General features: G+C 38.4%; 1 long non-coding RNA gene across 2 annotated transcripts in view; it reads left to right on the plus strand.

Annotated features, from left to right (window-relative positions):
• Positions 1–9,604: 9,604 nt before the first annotated feature.
• LOC145162956 (uncharacterized) overlaps positions 9,605–18,847 on the plus strand; it is a 43,599-nt gene continuing 34,356 nt past the window's right edge. For both annotated transcript variants that reach the window (XR_013739461.1, XR_013739460.1), the window contains exons 1-2: positions 9,605–9,983; positions 10,461–10,561. This is a non-coding gene — a long non-coding RNA (uncharacterized LOC145162956). The remainder of the gene's footprint in view (positions 9,984–10,460; positions 10,562–18,847) is intronic.

Consider the following 18,847-nt stretch of genomic DNA (forward strand, 5'->3'; position numbering starts at 1 on the left):
AATCAATAACAAAAATTTAATCCTCAAAACGAATCATTTTCAAAAATCCCACAAGCACATCGAATCGAGCTTTGTTAAAAGGCTTGGTGAACAGATCCGCCACATTATTGGCAGTGGGAACCTGTTCTAGCCGGATGAGCGAGCGCTCATAACAATCTCTGATAAAATGAATTTTGATATCAATGTGCTTGGTTTTGGAATGTTTGACAAGATTTTTAGTAATTTGAATTGCTGCCTCATTATCACAGTGAATTGCGGTTTCTAGATAATTCAAACCGTAGTCCAACAGCTGATGTTGGATCCAGATAACTTGAGAACAGCAGGAAGATGCAGCAACGTATTCCGCTTCTGCTGTTGAGGTAGAGACGGTATGTTGTTTCTTGCACTGCCACGACACCAGCCTATCTCCAAGGAATTGGCAGCCTCCTGATGTTGATTTCCTGTCAAGCTCACAGCCTCCATAATTACTGTCAGCAAAAGCATATAAATCAAATTCAGAATTCTTCGGATACCAAAGACCCAATTTAGGGCTGCCTTTGATATACCGAAAAATCCTTTTGACAGCAATAAGATGTGAAAGTTTAGGATTAGCCTGATAGCGAGCGCATTGACAAATTGCAAACATGATGTCAGGACGACTTGCAGTAAGATACATCAACGATCCGATCATCGATCTGTAGTGTGTCTGATCTACGGATTCGCCATCAATATCTGGATTCAGCAGGGGTCTTTCAGCCATTGGTGTCGATGCAGGTTTTGCGTCTTGAAGCCCGAACTTCTCAAGAATATCCTCCACATACTTAGCTTGATGTAGCAGGATTCCGGTTGAATTTTGTTTGACCTGAAGCCCCAAAAACATGGTCATTTCACCCAGTGAACTCATCTCAAACCGCTTTTTCATCACGCCTTCAAACTCTTTGCAAAGTTGTGGACTGGTAGACCCGAAGATAATGTCGTCAACATAGATCTGGACTAGTATCTGATCATTACCAACATGCTTGATGAATAAAGTTTGATCAATAGTGCCGCGAGAGTATCCATGCTCGAGCAAATGCTTTGTTAGAGTCGCATACCATGCTCGAGGAGCTTGATGTAACCCATACAATGCCTTGTCCAACTTGTAGACATGATTAGGAAACTTTGAGTTAACGAACCCAGGGGGTTGGTCAACATAAATTTCTTCCTTCACCTTGCCATACAAGAAGGCAGTCTTGACATCCATTTGGTAGACCGTGAAGTTCATATAGGAGGCATATGCGAGAAAGATACGAATAGCCTCCAATCAAGCCACGGGAGCATAAACCTCAGTATAATCAAGACCCTCAACTTGTCGAAACCCGCGAAACACCAACCTTGCTTTATTGCGCACTATTACACCAGAATCGTCTTGCTTGTTACGATAGACCCAACGCGTGTCAAGAGACCTTTTTCCCTTCGGTAACTCAACCAATTTCCAAACCCCGCGCTTTTCAAACTGATTTAGCTCTTCATGCATTGCATCTACCCAGCTGGGCTCATTCAAAGCCATGTCAACATTCTTGGACTCTATTTGAGATATAAAGCAAGAATAGAGACATGCATTGACATCTCCACTCTGACTTCTAGTTTTAACTCCGTCACCCAGCTGGCCAATGACGTTATCGATCGGATGATCGCGTTGAATTCTTGAAGGTATGTCTTGGCTGATATCATTGAGTGAAACAGGAAGAGTGTGGATGTTGAAACCTCCATCATTTGTTGATTGATCCACATTAGATGAATCTGCTACAAACTCATTAGCAATTTCTTCAGGAAAGAGTAATTCCATAAAAGTTGGATTGACAGCGGAAGCATCTCTAGACATGAACTCTCTTTCAATAGGGGTAAGAGGTGTAGCATCAGCATCAGGAGTTCCATCTTGAACTTTAGACTGTGGACTATCAAGTCGATCAGATGACTCCCCCTGAGGTGGAGCAGAGGACCCCCCCCCCCCTCAGATGGAGCAGAGGACTCCCCCTCAACCGTTGGAGGTCTGTAAACAACTTCTTCGTCTTCGTCTTCAGAAACAATCTTCGAACCAGAAGAGGATCCATTTGAGCCATCTGAAGACACATTTAAGGATTTGAAAAGCGACGTGTAATCAAATAACCAGTCAGGACCCACTCGAGCGTCTGTTTCATTCTCCTCCAACCAGCGCACGTCATAGGATTCGACAATCTGCTTAGTCTTCTTGTTGTAAACCCTATACGCGGTGCGCACAACATATCCTATGAAATAACAATCATCGGCTTTGGCATTGAATTTAGGGTTGGATTCCAAGTGAAGAAGGGTGAAAGGGCAGCCAAATACACGGAAATGGCTGACTGAAGGCTTGTGTCCATAGAGAATCTCGTACGGTGTCTTCATCTGAGCTTTGTTGATTAGAACACGATTCTGCACGTAGCAAGCAGTGTTAATCGCCTCGGCCCAAAAGAAAACAGGTGCATATGACTAACTGATTAGAATGCATATGTTATACACCCAGGTCGGATCTCTTCCAATCATCATTTTGAGATCGAGTTCTTGAGGATTTTCTAATTAAAGACCTTCCTCGAGATTCGTTCTCTCCTTTTGGTGACATATAGTTCACAAAGATCCTATTTTGACAATTCCTAGCTATATGACCACCAACACCACAATTAAAACAAATATGTTTATTATTTGAACTTGTACTGCATTTCTCAGATTTATTTTCTTGACAGACACTCTTACTCTTCTCAGAAGAACTTGCATGAGAAATAGGTTGTGAGATAAGTGAGGGTGCCTCAGAGGGTGTGACTTGTGGAATTGATGGGTTTTCATGAGAATCACAAGCATCAGAATTACCAAACAATTCATCAAACATATCAAAGAAATTAAGTTCAACAGTAGCAGATGTGGAAACATCACACGAAACATTATCAGTCTTAACATCAGAAACACAAACATTTTCATTTGAAACAAAAATATCATAATTAGAAACAGAAACAGATTCTCCAGCTTCACGCTTTGCCTGATCTAATGGTTGATCTGCAGGGGAAGTAGAAATGTTAGTACTTTCAACATTAATAAATCCTCCTAAAACGAAACCAGATGGCTTGCCATAAACCATAAATGATTCGTTGGCAATCTCATCCTTGGATAGGGGTTGATACTGATATGTATGATTATAAGGAGGAGGTACACTATCATAGCCTAGACCCTTTTGTTGGTTTCGTTTAAACTGCATGCAGTGATCAATCATGTTAGCAACTACCTCGCTTGACCCATCAAATTTTCTAAAATCAAAATTTGCAGTTTCAAATTGTCTTTTTAATGTATCAAGCTCGGTAATTAGCTCATCATTTTGTCTTTTAACATAATCATAAAGCTCACATTTTTCACTGTATTCTGTCTGAATTCTTCTAAAATCTTTTATTTTTGTCTCTAACTGGGCCTTAAGGGGTTTCTGTGCTTTCCTGAGTTGATATCCTTCATATCTCAGGTCCTCAACTTCTCTTTTTAATAAATCAATTTGTTCCCGAAGAAATTTAATCGTAGTTTCACAAGATTGAGAACATGAAACTTTATTGACTGGAACGTTTGAAGAACTCATTGTCTTTAAAAAATATGCCCTTTGACTAAAAACTCAAAAGTCAACCTCAAAAGTCAAATTTAAAAAGTCAAACTCAAAAGTCAAACTTGAAAAGTCAAACTTAAAAGTCAAACCGAAAAGCTAAATTTGAAAATTTAAAAGTTAAACGAGAAAGTCAAAGTTTAAAGTCAAAGGTCAAATTTTAAAAGTCAAAGTCAAAATTTTAAGTAAAAAGTCAAAAATAAAGTCAAAAATTAAACACTAAATTTTTGGTTGAAAAAGGAATTTAAAATTAAAAGAAAATCAATTTTGGGCTGAAATTGACAAAAATGCGAAAGTAGGTGCGAAAGAGAGTCTTTATGAATAAAATCTGGGAGTAATGGAACAAGATGCAGCCTAGAGCAAATGGTAAGACGCTGTGGTGTTGAACTGAAGCACCCGGGTTCGAATCCCGGCACCCCCAAAACTGTTTCAATTTTTGAAGTCCGAAGGCGAGGCTGCTGCTTGCGAGGACGAGGCGCGATGCTAGGACGTGCGAGGATCAACTCCGAAGCGAAGACCGACGACGCGATGCGAGGACCTGGTGCGAACCGGAAACTGCTGCTGACCGAGCCGTCCTTCAAGCCGTTCACCGAGCCGAGGCCGCAAACTCCGGCGACCGTAAACCGCCGACCGTAAACAGCCGGCCGTAAACTGTTTCCGGCCGTAAACTCCGGCCGTAAACCCTTCAAAGACCGTAAACACAGCTTCAGATCGCGAAAAAAACGACGTTTTTCACCATTTTTGCTCCAAAACTCGATCAAAAACTCGTTTTTATGAAAAACGCGAAGAACAAACCCCCCTAATTTTCAGAGATCTATCCAAAAACGCAATAATCTTTCCAAAATAAGATCAAATCGGCTCCAGATCTGACAAAGATGAGTGATACAATCCAAGCTCTGATACCAATTGTAAGGTCCTGAAAAGGATCTTTACCAATGATCAAGCAACAAACAATCACAATAGAAGTAGAAGAAGAAAAGAAATCGAGCTTGCACACGTTTATATTGAGAAAAACGTTAGGTACAACTCGATGGAACACTCTGTAAACACAATGGCATCAACAACCACACATAGACCTACACCTCCACTATATATACTAGACAGGACCGCAAACAGGGTTTACGGCCGTAAACACACTTTCTGACCGTAAACACAAAAACAACTCACAAAATGTATTAAAGACTCATACTGAACAAAATACAATGAAAGCCTAGACCAAACCATTAACTGGACCTTTCACATGCCCTCCGTGCCAATCCAGTCATCCACAAAGAATTAATTATTGAGTTCTGGAAAAATGCATCAATCAACAAAGATGGAGCTGGATCTATTGAATCAATGATGAAGGGAACTCAAGTAATTGTTTCTGAGCAAGTTATCAGAGAAGTACTTGAATTTGGTGATGCATCTGCATTTCCAATTGAATACTCCGCTGATCAAGTGAAGGAAGTTCTTGAGAAGATGTGCTATGAAGGAACTTATCCTCCCACCATTAAGAAACTGTTGCCACCTTATTGGAGGCTTCTGGCACACTATTTTGTGAGTTGTATTTCTGGAAGGAAGGGAGGATCTGATGAATAAGTCAGACTGCGACCTAAGCTATTGTCGCTTTAGCAATGAACTAGGATTACAATTTTTCAAAGTTTGTTTTTGAAGAAATGAAAAGCAACCTCCAGGGGAAGAAGAAGGAACTGTTCTTGATGTATCCCAGGTTCCTTCAAACGCTCCTGAATGAAAAATATCATCAAATTGAGAGGTCGTCTGACACTTTGGACATGAAAGCTTTGGGTCCCAACACCTTTGGACTCATGAAGCAATCAAGAAAAGCTGCCAAAGTCGCCTATCAAGGATTGAAGGAGTTGGTTAAGTTTGGAAAATTTGCTGAAGTTGAAAACACTCCTACTGCTAGCACCATTAATGTTGAGGTTGCCGAGGAATACGTGGCACCTAAATCAAAATTTTAATCTGCATCTGAAGAGATTGATGTATCTGATGATGAAATAGAAGAGGTTCAAGAAAAGGATATGACTGAGAATGAGCTTGAAGATCTTCTTCAAAGTATTTCAATCCCTGAAGAGGATGTGACTGTCACACCTTCTGCTGTGACTGAAAGAGATCGTGACTCAATTGTGCAAGTTTATTCACCTACCCCTGAACAGATGGATGCTCTTATTGTTGAACTTCAGCGAACTGCGAGGAAGCCTCCCCAAGCAGATCCTGTTACAACTGAACCTTCATCTAATTGTGATCAAGATGATTCAACTCATGTTCTACTCCCGAGAAAAAGGAAAAGAAGAGATCCAAGACCTGGAGTGCTTATCACAGACCCTGTTCAAAATGTTTCTACTCCGATTGAACCTAGTTCTGTGGCCCATAATACTGAAATCACTTTCACTGAGTCCTCTCCAGTGATGCAAGAGATTTCAAGCACGTTACCTGAATCCACTCCTATAGATCAAGATTTTGAATGCCATATTGTTGAACAAGAAGTTTTGCCTTCAGTTGGGGCTCAAGCTTCTGTAAGCTCCTTTGAAGCCCCAGAGCTAGATATTTCAAAAGGCAAAAGCAAGTTACCTGAGTCTGAATTTGTGGATGTTGCCCTGCTTCAGAACGGAGTTTTTGATTTAGAACAAAACTTGGATGAAAAGGATTTGATTATTGGAAAGCAGGACATTAGAATAAGTGATCTTGAAAAGGAGAACTCCATTAAAGATGCGAAGATTTCAGAACTTCAAGCAAATCTTGGTGGTCTAACTACCTTATTTCTTTGACCTGAAACAACGTTTACATTAAAAGTTTGGTGATGATTTTCAACCTCTAAGCGTTGAAGGAGAAAAGATTTATGCTTCTAGTTCTGGACCAGTTAATCCATCTTCTTAACCTGTAAGTGAAAGAGTTGTAAGACCTGCTCCGGATGCAATTCTTGACACATTTTTATCTTCTGGTCCTTCTTCTGCTCAAGAAAGAAGAGAAAAGCAAATCAAGGTTGAGCAGCTAAGAGGGAAGATGTTGGTGATGAAACATTCGGACCAAAATGCTCCAGGTGATCAGCCTGAGTTGTTTCTCAGGGAGACTGGGAAGAAATTTACTGATAAATATAGGGACCGCTCTGGCATTTTGATGTGGGGATATGAAGCTAACAAGAACATGTGGATCGTAAAGCGAAAGAGTGGATGAGTTGAATATTATGAGAAAAAGGTCGAATTCTTGTCTTGGACAAAAGTTGATCTTTCTGAACTCATTGTTGCTCCTTTCCACAATCCAACTAATGAACCCATGGCCTGGTATTTTAAGAAGTATCTTGAGGATAAAGCTAAGAATAACTTTGAAGGCATGAAGACTGCTTCATCGTTTACAAAAAAGGCCAAGGGTGTCATTGATCCTCGTACTAACAAAACCATGGTGAATGTTATGTGGCCAGCTACAAAGCAATTGATTAATAGAATTGTGTGCATTCATTGAAATGTGTTCTTTGGTTCATTTAATTATTTGTTTGTTTTGTATTGTTGTTTGATTTAACTCAAACAATTGCATTGATACTTAGAGTAAATCCAAGTATTGGGACTTACATCGAATTTGGACCCCGAGGTTTGGTGAAGTTAGGAACCTAGTTTTAAACGAAGTTCATAAGTCGAGATATTCGATACATCCCGGATCAGACAAGATGTATATCGACCTTAAGAAGCTTTATTGGTGGCCCAACATGAAGGTAGAGATTGACACGTATGTCGGTAAATGCTTGACTTGTGCCAAAGTCAAGGCAGAGTACCAGAAACGATCAAGATTACTACAAAAACCATCTATTCCATAATAGAAATGGGAACAGATAGTCATTGACTTCATAACAAAGTTGTTGAAAACTTCGAGCAGTCATGACACCATTTGGGTTGTGGTTGACCGTTTGACTTAGTCAGCCCATTTCCTAGCCATTAAAGAAACCGACAAGATGGAGAAATTCACCAGGACCTACATTAAGGAAATAGTCAGACTGCATGGAGTACCACTATTTATTATCTCGGACCGAGATAGCAGATTCACTTTCAAATTCGGGCAAACGCTGCAGAGGGCTCTAGGAACCAAACTCGACATGAGTACTATGTATCATCCTCAAACATATGGACATAGTGAAAGGACGATACAAACCCAGGAAGACATGCTCCTCGCCTGTATGATAGACTTTGGTAATGCATGGGATGTCCACTTACCACTAGTTGAATTTTCATATAATAATAGTTATCACACCAGCATCTAAGCTCCTCCATTCGAGGCCTTATATGGGTGCAAATGTCGTTCTCCGCTATGCTGGGCAGAAGTTGGTGATACACAACTGGATGGAAAGTATGTGGGGGATACTTTACGTACTCGCCCCGAAATCATTCAGGAAACCACAAAAAAGATTTTTTAGATCAAGGAAAGGTTAAAGGCCGCACGTAGTCGTCAGAAAAGCTATGTTGACGTGACACGTAAACCCCTCGAATTCGAAGTAGGAGACCGTGTTCTATTGAAATTCGCACCATGGAAGGGTGTCATTAGATTTGGAAAACGAGGTAAACTGAACCCTCGATACATCAGACCTTTTGAAATCCTAGCAAGGGTTCGTCCAGTGGCTTACAAACTCAAACTACCACAAGAACTCAGCAAACTCCACGATACCTTCCACGTGTGTAATCTCAAAAAGTACATCGCCGATGAGAACCTCGTCATTCCTATCGATGAGACACAAGTCAACACTAAACTTCACTTCGTAGAAGAACCGTAGAGATCATGGATAGAGAAATCAAACGCCTCAAACAAAGCCTCATACCAATAGTTAAAGTCCGCTGGAATTCATGTAGAGGCCAGAGTTTACTTAGGCACGCGAAGAACAAATGAGGCGGAAGTACCCACAACTGTTTAGCGGTGACCCCTCCACTAGTGGAACGAAATAGTATTAGGAACGAGATAATTTCGGGACGAAATTCCTTTAACGGGGAAGTAATGTGACATCCCGAAACTTTAGTCCGAATCTGTAAACGGTCAGTTCGCTGCGAACCTTTTTGTATTTTGGGCGATTAAATTTTAATGCATATTTTAGTAGAAATATAATGTCATTTCAGATACTATAAGATATGAAATGGTATCTTATCTCAAATTATGGAAATGTCGAACGAAACTTAAAGCACAAATTGTAATACTAGTTAACGATTGAAAAACTGAAATTTTGCATTAAGTGTCTGTGAACAAAGAAAATATTCTAGACTCGTAGTACATGTTTCCCTGATTGCTGATATATAAAGAATGTGCAAAATGGAGTTTGTATGCAAAAGATACGACTATTTTGCATAAGATATGAAATGGTATCTTATCTCAAATTATGGAAATGTCGAACGAAACTTAAAGCACAAATTGTAATACTAGTTAATGATTGAAAAACTGAAATTTTGCATTAAGCATCTATGAACAAAGGAAATATTCTAGACTCGTAGTACATGTTTCCCCTGATCGCGGATATATAAAGATCGTCCAAAACGGAGTTCGTATGCAAAAGATACGACCATTTTAAGAAAATCAAACCGATATATCATTGCAGTTATTTGATTTCGTAAATTGTTTAGGGTTTAGGGTTTCGATCCATTGAGACACTTGCGCACCTCACATGAAAATTCGAAGAGAATTTGGACTTAGACGATAATCTAATATACATAATCCCACACTTAAAATATTTTTACCAAAAATATTTATAAACTCAAAAAAATAAAAATAAATAATAATAATAATAGAATATAACTTAAATAAATATAGCAAAAATAAATAAATAAATAAAATGAAATAAAAGTAATAACAAGATTTTCGTTTAAATAAATATATTTATTTCAAATAAAAACATATTAGTCCAGGATAATTTTGCAATTTCCGAAAAAAACTAAATATTGGGTGGGGTTGGTTTTTGGACTTAACCCACCATTAGAGCTGATGCCAAAAAGGAATCTTGGAAAGAAATGGGTTCAGATTCCACAAATGTGAGCCATTGACTAATTGTGAAGTCGCTTTCGGCTGTAAAACTCGAGTTTGAGGCCATAAGAATAACATTTCACCGCCAATCACCACCTCTATCCCCCCTTCTGTTCTCTTCTGTTGGTCGGAACAACCAAACCACCACAGCACCGCCACTGCCCCACCGTAGCACCACCCAAAAACCACTCTCCTTTGACCCGAAATCACCACCAAACACTCCTGTTGCGGTCAGAATCCTTCCCTGACCTTTCCCGCTCGACGAAATCGCCGGAAACGAAGCGACAGGAGCCGCCGGAGCAGCCCCATCCGCCACAGCCACCATTTCGCCGCCACCATGCTGCCATCGATTGCCGCCCTCCCTAACTCCGATTCCACTGTAAGATACTCTCTCCACCGTCGCCATTTAATTTGTGTACCCATTTCGTCGATTGATCACAACCGAGACTCAAATTGAAAAACGAATTTTATTCTTTCCACCTGCAATTCGTTCAAATGTAAAAGAAGTTCAAATGTAAAAGACGACACAAACTACATTTCGTTTCATTTAATTGTGACCCTGAGGTTTCTGATACTTACAACTCTAGTCCTCATGTGAAATAAGATATCAATCTAGGTAAAACCTATATTTAAATTAAACAGAATTAGTCCCTCCACCAGAAAGCCTAACAAAATAAGCCCTAAAACCCCAAAATCAGTTATAAATGCACATTTTAGTCCCTTTCTTGAGAATAAATCGAAATATCAGTCCCTGAAGCGTGATTTTGGCAAAAATCAAACCCTAGAGTTTATTTATTTTGACAAAGACCACCATATACTTAATAATTAATATCAAAACTACCATTTTGTTTATTAGGAAATATAAATATACCCGATGGTTCGTTTTAAGAATGAGGAATGTCACGTAACAAATCTCGCAACAAGATTCACACTTCGAGTCTCGTTCACACTACGAAAGTGAGTGTTACGACCCCTTTTTAACGTTTTATTAAGACAAAATTACAAAAATGGTCCCTGTGGTTTGCCAAAAGTCATAAAGTCAGTCTCTGCTAATTTTTTTTTGATGTAAATGGTCCTTGTGGTTTGCAAAACTTGCAAAGATGACCCTTTTTACTAACGCCGTTAGTATTCAGCCGTTAGGGACTGAATCTGTGAGGGTATTTTCGTCTTTTCAAGTATAAAGGGACTGAATTCGTGACATTTAATAAACCATAGGGACCATTTTTGTAATTTGTCTTAAATTAATATAAATGATAGAAAATTAAGGGTATTAGATTCGAACTTTGGACCTCCTACCTTTCTCCCTTAATCAACCAAAGCCTTAACCAACTAGGCTAGAGCCATACTTGATTTATATTTTCGAAAACTAACTAATATTATCTATAAATTGTAAATAAATGAATAATAAAATATTAAAAAAAACATATTTTTACAAAATAAATTAATAAAAAAAAATATTTTTAGCGTATTGTAAAAAAAAATACGAACGATTATTTGTTTTTTTACGTATTTGTTTTACGTATTTAAAAAATAAGTTTTCGTATACTTTTAAATACATAAAAAAACGTAATAACATATTATACAAAAACGTAATCCTAAAAAACATAAAAAAAAGTTTTTTGTATATATTTATTTTATGTGAAGTATGTTTTTTATATTTTTTTATGTATTTATTTTATGTAAATATGTTTTTTTTATGTAATTCAAAAAATACGTTTTTATATAATATGTTATTACGTTGTACTGGAATACAAAATCGGTCAAATAAGTTTTTGTATTGGCCCAATCGGTTTTCTAAACACCGTTTTTCGGTTTAAAAAATACATAAAAAACTTTTTTTTAATATGTATTTTTTAAACCGAAAAACGGTTTTTAGAAAACCGATTGGGCAATACAAAAACTTATTTTACCGATTTTCTATTCCAGTACAACGTAATAACATATTATATAAAAACGTATTTTTTTAATTACATAAAAAAACATATTTACATAAAATAAATACATAAAAAAATATAAAAAACATACTTCACATAAAATAAATATATACAAAAAACTTTTTTTATGTTTTTTAGGATTACGTTTTTGTATAATATGTTATTACGTTTTTTTATGTATTTAAAAGTATACGGAAACTTATTTTTTAAATACGTAAAACAAATACGTAAAAAAACAAATAATTGTTTGTATTTTTTTTTACAATACGCTAAAAATATATTTTGTTTTATTAATTTTTTTTTGTAAAAATATGTTTTTTTAATATTTTATTATTAATTTATTTACGATTTGTAGATAATATTAATTACTTTTCGAAAATATAAATCAAGTGTGGCTCTAGTCTAGTTGGTTAAGGTTTTGGTTGATTAAGGGAGAAAGGTAGGAGGTCCAAAGTTCGAATCTAGTACCCTTCATTTTCTATCATTTATATTATTTTAAGACAAATTACAAAAATGGTCCCTATGGTTTATCAAATGTCACGAATTCAGTCCCTTTATACTTGAAAAGACGAAAATACCCTTACAGATTAAGTCCCTAACGGCTGAATACTAACGGCATTAGTAAAAAGGGCCATCTTTGCAAGTTTTGCAAACCACAAGGACCATTTACATCAAAAAAAATTAGCAGGGACTGACTTTATGACTTTTGGCAAACCACAGAGACCATTTTTGTAATTTTGTCTTTTATTAATTTGGAGGAGAATACATCGTATATCAAATATGAAAATGCATGCTAAATTTATAATCTAGTTATGATTGACATTTTTCACAAAATAATATATCGTACACAAGTTTTTATCATGACGTACATATGTTTTGGTGATTTAAAACATGCTACAACTAGAAAAGGTATCTTATCATTTAACCATATAATACTATGATTTTAAATGGCAAATTTGCATCACATAAATTATATATCATAAGATCTTTATGATTTAATGTGATAAATGTATGTCATAAAACATGTACAACAAATGTTTATCAATTTCGTATCGTTATATCTATATCCTGCATGTATTTATACATACGTTGAAAATGTATGTATAAATTATAAAACTCATGTCTTGGAATTTATACATGCACTTGGAAAACTTACCATCTATTTAAGCGAATAAAAGATGCTTCTACGGATACATCGAACTTACTCGGCTTTTATAGGGAACCTTATTGTATATCATAGTTAATGACCTTTATACTGAGACACTATTCATTACCTAAGTTTAACCACTTAGTGTTCCCATTCGGCTATAACCGTTAATCCTCGGAGCAAGATATGTATGTATTGATCTATATGTGTTAACACCCCCACCCGTTGTTGCTAGCTACAACCTCGACAGATCAATCGAATTGGGTGATAATTATCTTTAGTTTATCCACGAAGTCTAATGAAGCGTCGTAAGGGGTTATATCTAGTCACATAGCTCGGTTATAGAACTCACTATAGGCATTAACCGGACTCTTTATCTAGAAACCATAGATTCAGTTGCTCTGTTTATCAAACATTTTGAGTAAGGATTTACTCATGACTTCTCTAGAAACCACAGATTCAGTTTCTCTGTTTATCAAACATTTTGAGTAAGGATTTACTCATGATTTCTCTAGAAACCATGGATTCGGTTTCTTTGTTTATCAAACATTTTGAGTATCGACTTACTCATGATTTCTCTGTTATCAAACATTTTAAGTATGGATGTACTTATGGTTTATCTCTTTATCAAACATTTTAAGTATGGATTTACTTATGGTTTATCTCTTTATCAACATTTAAAGTATGAATTTACTTATGGTTTATCTCTTTAACAAACATTTCAAGTATGGATATACTTATGATTTATCTCTTTATCAAACATGGTTTTAACTACAAAAGGAATACTCTTTAGACTTTTAATGTATCATTACTGCGGTTAGCAGAAAACCCTGTAACTCTCACCAACCTTTGTGTTGACTCTCAAATTACATGTATTCTTAGGAGATCATTGAACCAGTTTTTAGCAGAAGAAACGTTCATGGATTTTGGGCAACCTAGTTTTATCTAGCTTTTGATTTATCGGCCTATCTGTTAAGGCAATCTATGAACTTATTATTATTATTGTATGAACCATGTATTTGAACCTTAAAGGGAGATATAACTATTGTGATGTTATTGTTATAACTTGTGATGTATATTCAATTTGCTTGTGATCCATGAACTAAGTCGCACAGCCCGGCGTATTCCGTCGCCTCGGCCGGGGGTGTGACAGATTGGTATCAGAGCTAAATTGGCTATAGAGAACTCATATCCTCGAAAGAGGAAATACAACTATAGCTACAGGCTCCTAATAAAAAGTATTATTAATAATTAGACTACTTCTTAGCTACTTAGGGTACGGGGAATCTGGTTTGAAGGACCACATAGGGTTGCTGGATTTTAGAACGACTTAATTGCTAAAATGGTCCTGCCCTCCATTGTTTCATGTCTGGACCTCATCTGTAACTGGTAGTCTTGAAGTACAAAACAAAATTTAATAATAGTACAAACCTCACCAACAATAATATATAAGAGTTATATATATACTCTGACCCGCGATGAGAACACTTAATAAAAAAAATCCTGGCATGCCTTCAACTAAAGCTACTAACTCAATCCTTTAGGTCAAACGCCTCAACTAAGGTTAGTATCGTACATAGGCCATACCATAAATAAACCTGGAATGCACGCCTATGTTATTTATGGTCGGGCGGGTGAACAACCAAGCTTGAGCGATGAGTCTGACATACTACAATGGTTGAGAGTTTTCGAGATTGGAGGATGTTCTCAAGATGCGCTGCAGATACTTAGTAGCTTAGAATCCCCATACCAACTTTAAAATACTTACACATTTAAAACTCATCTCTAAAATACAAAAAAAAAAGATTTCCAACCCCTTGATGCAGATGGCTAACGACCACCGAGATGGGATGGACCCTGCAAATCACGAGGATCATCACGAGGCTCCAATGTACTTGGCTGGGAACCCATATTTTCCTGAAGATGCCCCATCTGACCCCGCCGAGGAGGAAGACCCTTCAGAAGAGGAAGACCCGTCAGAGGACGAGGATGATGACATTGCAGAGTTCGATAATGAAGGTATACTGGAGGAGGTACCGGAGGAGATGAATGATGACAGCCCAGTGGAGGGCGGGGAGGGCCTCACAGATGAGGCGCCTATCCCTAATCCACCTCTTTCCCCACCTAGGTTGTGTTATCAGCCACATCACTGTCACGACAAGAGTCCTATGTTGAGGAGGACTCCAAGGATGAGTATTCCCTCGGTGTCTCACCTAGATACCTTCTCCTACCTTTTCTAACCCATCAGTGGTCAGAAAAGGAAACCGAGTTCACCCACTTAGCTAGCTTGGCTCACCAACATGCTCCACAAAAGGAGGATTACTGATCATCCTCCATGTTTTGAGAGAGGCGAGTCTTCTCGTGCTCCATCACGTGCACCATTTAGGGGTGACTCCGAGGATCAAGACGACGAATTAGCAGACCGAGTCCAGTCCCTAGAGGAGCTTGTTAGAGCTTCAGGTACTACCACTAGAGCGATCTAGCGGCGAGTCGAGAGACTCGAGGAGGAGGAGAGGGATGATGCATAAGCCATTCAAACCCTCTATCACAACATAGGTGTTGGTCGTACTGAGGCGAATGCCATGGGTGCCCATATCAGGGCCCTTGAGTATCAGATCCAGGTTACGCAGAGCTGACTAGATGCAGCAGAGCACAGAGTGACCATTGCAGCACAGGAGCGACGTCAGCTTCAAGAGCAGTTCGAGGAGATGGTCCGCTACCTGATTTACCGCTTAGGATGGTAGACGTTCAGCTAGGGTGGCTTGTGCCTTAGGGTAAGGTTAGGATTTTTGTTGGAATGGCTAATTATACTACAAGTATATACCACTGCCTGTTTGGAAATTGTTTTATTGTAAAGCTTTTCCATTTCTAACCTTACACAGTTAGTACTTTTGTAACCTTTGTAACCGAAAACAAGCAGTCTAATTTATGAATCTAGTTTCAGATATGACTACATAGCATTTTACAAGCAATATAGATAATGAATTTCAACATTTAACAAAATACTGAAACTAGGTTCATAAATTAGACTGCTTTTTTTCGGTTACAAAGGTTACAAAAGTACTAACCGTGTAAGGTTAGAAATGGAAAAGCTTTACAAAAGAACAATTTCCAAATAGGCAGTAATATACACTTGTAGTACAATTAGCTATTCCAACAAAAATCCTAACCCTACCCTAGGGCACAAGTCACCCTAGTTGAACGTCTACATCCTAAGCGGTAAATCAGGTAGCGGACCAGCTCCTCGAACTGCTCCTGAAGCTGACGTCGCTCCAGTGCTGTAATGGTCACTCTTTGCTCTACTGCATCTAGCCGGCTCTGCATAACCTGAATCCAATGCTCAAGGGCTCTGATATGGGCACCCATGGCATTCGCCTTAGTACGACCGACACAAATGCTATGATAGAGGGTTTGAATGGATTTTACATCGTCCCTCTCCTCCTCGAGTCTCTCGACTCGCCGCTTGATCGCTCTAGTGGTAGTACCTGAAGCTCTAACAAGCTCCTCTAGGGACTGGACTAGGTTTGCTAATCCGTCGTCCTGATCCTCAGAGTCACCCCCAAATGGTGCACGTGGCGGAGCCCGAGAAGACTCGCCTCTCTCAAAACGTGGAGGATCATCAGTAATCCTCCTTTTATGGAGAATGTTGGTGACCATAGCTGGCTCAGAGGGTGAACTCGGTTTCCTTTTCTGACCACTGATGGGTCGGGAAAGGTAAGAGAAGATGTCTAGGTGAGACACCTGGGGAATACTCATCCTTGGAATCCTCCTCAACACAGGACTCTTGTGTGATGACGATGTGGATGATAACACAGCCTAGGGGGAGAAAGAGGTTGTTAACGTATCCCTCAGGGAGAACGTCAGAAAAGGAGAAGTCAAACTAACGTCGGTCTTGGCCTGGTCAAAACCCAGTCCAAAGCCAAGGTCGGGCCTTCTCCAATGCGAAAATCATAGGTGTGGCGGTTAAGGTGCAGAACCGCGCCTTAACCTCTTCTCCGAGGAATTACACCCTTGCAAACGTGGGACCAATTAGAGAGTCCCACTTGCCCATCCGACGATAGCCACGATCTTCATAATAATTAAAAGATTCCCCTCTAGCCAATGAGGGGACGAGGCAAAAAGACGTGACAGAGGATCCTCCAGTATGGGTCCGCCATGTCGCACCTCATGAGGGAATGTTGAACAGAATCAGTTGAGAGGCATACGCCTCTCAAACATGTATAAAAGGATCCTTCTTCCTCACGAAGACGGGGACAAAACTCTTTTTCCTGTGATCTATTCTTATTCTTCTCTCCTTATTCTTAAATGTTAGCTTGTTAAGTTTATCATTAAGATCAGAAATACTGATACGGGTCCTTTTTTAGCTATCACTAAAATCAGAAATCGTATAACATAAATCATCCAATTCAGAATCATAACGTGATGTAGGAATATTAAGATATTTAAGAATAGAATGTACCTTGTCCACAACCTTCTCGCATTCATTCACCTGCTCGTTGATTGTCTTCGTAGCAAAGCAGCTATCTGACGCTTTTGCACCATCAGTTACATATCCTCTCTGTTCCGAACTGCCACTCTGAATCATCAAACACTTGCCTGCATAACCTTGCTTCTCGGAATTTACCACAAAACACCCGCCATGAGGAGGTTTCCTTACTTCATCATCCTCTGAGTCTGTGGACCACACTTCGACTCGACCATCATCACTTTCCTCTTGCATCATCAATATAGGTTTCACATTTGATGCACTTTTCTTTCGGAGTTCGTCAATTTTCTGAGTGAAGTAGGCCTCACCTTTATCCTTCTCCTTCTTGTCATTCTGATTACGTATCATGCATTCCTTTGCGGAGTGATTCTTTCCATGTCAATAGTTATATTCATATCCAGAATCACCCAACAACTTCTTCTCTTTCTTCTCTTTGTCATTATGAGAAATCTTGTAACTCTCCTCTCTTGGCTTTTCGTAACTGGAGTTGCCCTGCTTGTACTTGTTTCTGAAACGAGAGAAGTTCTTCTTAAAGAACTTCTTTGGGTTAAACAGCATCAACACTTTATCTTCTTTTGAGAGTTCATCATCCGAAATGTCAGATTCGAAATCATCAACAACTGACTTCTTACCTTTATCAACCAACGCCAAAGATCCAACACTATAGACAAGCTTCGCTTCCTTAGTAACTTCATCTTCATGAGATTTTAGAATACCCACGAGTTTTGCCAACGAATAACTTTTGAATTGTTCATGTGCCTTAATAGTAGAAACTATAGACTTTCATTCGGATCTGAGACCATTCATGAATGTTACCTTTTGTTCAATGACTTGTCGCTCAAGATTGTATTTAAGCATTTTGCTTAACAAGTGATTGAAGCGATTGACTGTCTTTTCCAAATTCTCATCTGTTTTCTGCACAAAATATCCAAATTCTTACAAAAGTGTCGTCTACAAAGAATGTTCCAAGTCGGCATCACCTGAATATAATTCCTTCAGTCTATCCCAAATTCCTTTTGTAGTGTTGGATGACCTGACAAGACGGAATGTGTCAGGAGGAAGAGCAAACCAAATGATTCCCATTGCCTTTATATTACACATCAGCTTATCCTTCTTATCCCGTGGAACGTTAGTGAGTTCACTAATGAGTGCATTATATTCACCCAGAGTTTTGATTTCTTTTCTGGTACCCGTATGCTTGTACGTTTTCCTCGTCATTGCATGCCATATGCTGGAACCATGTTCTTCGATTCCAAGTATGTAATCTTCAAAGTGAAGACCCCAGACCTTATAATCTTCTGGAAAAAGGATAGGAATCCTTGTTGTTGATCCAATGCTACTTGATATATTGAATAAGAGAGAGTGAGGATCGTCGTTAGGCATATTAACGAGAATTCAATAAACCAAAATATAGAATCAGGTATGTAAACTGGAATCGAGCTCAAGGGAAAACTAGAGATCTAGATTTGGGATCTACAATCGCTCGAGACGATTGAGACAACAAGAATAGATCTGAGAAAATTGTAAAAACACTAATGAGAAACCCTTTACTCGACAGAAGAATAGCGAATTAATTACACTATCTCCTGCTCTGATACTCATTGTGAGAAACAATAAAAGATCGATAGATTCTATATTTATGATATGAATTAAAGACAAGGAACGAAAACAATCAA

This window comes from Lactuca virosa, chromosome 3 (assembly GCF_052849685.1).
Source record: "Lactuca virosa cultivar CGN04683 chromosome 3, Lactuca_virosa_CGN04683_v6, whole genome shotgun sequence".
Lineage (NCBI taxonomy): Eukaryota > Viridiplantae > Streptophyta > Magnoliopsida > Asterales > Asteraceae > Lactuca > Lactuca virosa.